Consider the following 3,136-nt stretch of genomic DNA (forward strand, 5'->3'; position numbering starts at 1 on the left):
TCCCTTTAGCTCCTTGGGTACTTTCTCTAGCTCCTCCATTGGGGGCCCTGTGATACATCCAATAGCTGACTGTGAGCATCCACTTCTGTGTTTGCTAGGCCCCTGCATAGTTTCACAAGAGAGAGCTATATAAAAATATGGAACGCTTCACGAATTTGCATGTCATCCTTGCGCAGGGGCCATGCTAATCTTCTCTGTATTGTTCCAATTTTAGTATATGGGCTGCCGAAGCGAGCACGGAATATTTTTAAAGACTACATCCCATTACGTTGGAATACTTGGATGGATTTCTAGAGTCATCCAAATCATGAGAATTAAACCAAGAAGAGATAAACAACCTAAATAGACCCGCAACATCTGAGGAGATTGAAATAGTAATTTAAAAAAAATTTTTTTTTTCCCTGCGGGGCAGTGGTGGCACATGCCTTTAATCCCAGCACTTGGGAGAAGGTGGTAGGTGGATTTCTGAGTTCAAGGCCAGCCTAGTCTACAGAGTGAGTTCCAGGACAGTCAGGGCTACATAGAGAAACCCTGTCTCAGAAAACAAAACAAAACAAAATCATCTGACTAAAAAAGCCCAGACCCAGAGAGATTCATAGCAAAATGTGACAGACTTTGAAATATCTAAAGACAATCCTTCTTAAATTATTCAAAAATAAACAAAATGGAAGCACCCCTCCCCCCAGCTCATTCTATGAAGCCAGTTTTACTCCAATAAAAATACACTCCTCCAAAAAAAAAAGAAAAAAAAAAAGCCAGGTGGTGGTGGTGCACGCCTTTAATCCCAGCACTTGGGAGGCAGAGGCAGGTGGATTTCTGAGTTCGAAGCCAGCCTGTTCTACAGAGTTCCAGGACACCCAGGGCTACACAGAGAAACCCTGTCTCAAAAAACCAAAAAAACAAACAAACAAACAAACAAAAAACCAACTCTCAAAAACAACACTCCAACAACAACAACCCAGACTCAATAAAATACTAGCAAACTAAATGCAGGCACATGCTAAGATCATCCACCATGATCATGTTAGCTTTTATCCCAGAAATGCAGGGATGGTTCAACACATGGATGTCCCTAAATGAAATAAGTCATATAGAGGGAGTTAAAGGAAAAAAAAAATCACACTATCATCTTAACAGATGTTGCGGCCTGCCCGCAGTCCACAACACGAACGGTTCAACTGAGAATGGCAGTTCAGGCTGAAAAGAGAGGAATCTAGACGGGGCGGAAGAAACAATGGAGCCAAGACAACAAGTTCTGATCAAGGCTCAATTTTACTATTTTCAGACACCCAGTTATAAAGGAAGGGGGAGGGAACCCAACTTCCCGCCAAGTAACTCAGGGTCCAGTAGCAGGACGAACACATGTGTGCCTCCAGGCAGCAAAGGCAGGTTCCAGCAGTAGGTAGGCGTGACAGGACGAATGAGCCGGTAGCTCCACCCTTGAGCAAGCAGGTTCCAGGCTGGGGGAAGGGAGGCCACAAACAGACTCAGAAAACAAACAAATAAAATTTGACAAAAATCCAATGTTCTTTCATGGTGAAAGCTCTAAAGAGAGGACTGGAGGAAAGATCCTGATGTCATACAGGCTGGGTACGACAAACCCACAGCCAGCGTCTTGTTAAACTGGGAAAACCTCAACGCAATCCCATTAAAATCAGTGATGAGACAAGGCTGGGCACCGGCCCCACTCTTCTTCAGTGTAATGCTGGAGGCACGAACTGGAGCAATAAGGCAAGAGAAGGAAACTAACGGGAAACAGACAGAGATCAAAGTCCGAATATCCAAAGGTACACATGTGACTCCTTTTAAATAAATTTAGCTCACATAAACGTTTCCAGGTAGTTAGGCCTTTTGTTGGCTGCTTTTATTAAATGGCACAAAAAGAGGTTAGCTATAGGATTTTTGGATTTCACTTTAGTTTATTTTATATTGGTTTAAAAAGGATTAGATTTTTATTAGGTTTTTTTTCCCCCCAAACAATATTTGCTTTTTAGGATATTTGCAATTTACATATATTTTTCCTTGGCTCCTAAAATCACTTTTACAAGGTTCCATGAGTTTTCCAAAAAGATTAAGCTTCATGTTAGGATAGATACAAAACATCTAGGGTATATTACAGCACCTTCCCTTCTTGAATTTTCTAAGTTGCGTTTGCCCCTCCCACCTCAGCTCCCAGCACTGGGGCTGCAGGCATAGCAGGCCCACCCTAACACCTGATTCCCTTATCTTAATCAAGTGAATGGTAAGAGAGATCTCACTGTAAGTTTTGAAATTGTTATACAGTAAAACTAGTTCTGTGGTATACAATTCTGTCCATTTTAACAATCATAAGTGGATGCATGCTGCCAGCCATCTCAGTCAGGACATGGAACAATTCACTGCCAGCCTCCCTCCCCAAACAATCCAGGGTCTCTCCTTTGAGAAGCCTACATCCATGTTCTTAGCTGTCTCCCCTCCTTCCTGAATGACCTCCCCATAGTCCTGGTATTTAAAGATCTGTGTTAAAAATCTCTTCACAGCCATGCACACAATAATATATTAAATAAGTGTAACAAAAGTATGTTTTTTTAAATAAGGGGGAAAGATGGCTAAGAAAGTTAAGGCACTTGCTGCCAAGCTTGATGGCCTGAGTTCAATCCCTGGGACTCCCACGGTGACTCATTATGCAGTTCATTCAGTCTAGCCTCAAACTCTCCGTCCTCCTGCTTCAGCCTCCTGGTTTAGAGGTATGTATTAGATGAACATTTGAAATGCCTGTGTCCTAACAGCTTTCTGTCCCATGCCTAGGATTTGACACTGACAAGCAGCAAAGCCGAAACGTCTCCATGAGATCCAACTGTAAAGCATGTTCTTAATTAGTGATTCATAGTGAAGGGCCCAGCCCATTATGGGTGGTGCCATCTCTGGACTGGAGGTCCTGGGTGCTATAAGAAATCAGGCTGTGGGATTGCAAGCTTGTACAACCACTCTGGAAATCAGCCTGGCGGTTCATCAGAAAATTGGACATAGTACTACCAGAGGATCCCGCAATACCTCCCCTGGGCATATATCCAGAAGATGTTCCAACTGGTAAGAAGGACACATGCTCCACTATGTTCATAGCAGCCTTATTTATAATAGCCAGAAGCTGGAAAGA

The 3,136-nt window shown here is 42.9% G+C and overlaps 1 non-coding gene across 1 annotated transcript; it reads right to left on the bottom strand.

Moving 5' to 3' along the window:
• Positions 1-131: 131 nt before the first annotated feature.
• Positions 132-238, bottom strand: LOC115030019. Its single transcript, XR_003835612.1, has one exon. It is a non-coding gene; the product is annotated as a U6 spliceosomal RNA (small nuclear RNA).
• Positions 239-3,136: the final 2,898 nt, after the last annotated feature.

Source organism: Mus caroli, chromosome 19 (genome assembly GCF_900094665.2).
Source record: "Mus caroli chromosome 19, CAROLI_EIJ_v1.1, whole genome shotgun sequence".
Lineage (NCBI taxonomy): Eukaryota > Metazoa > Chordata > Mammalia > Rodentia > Muridae > Mus > Mus caroli.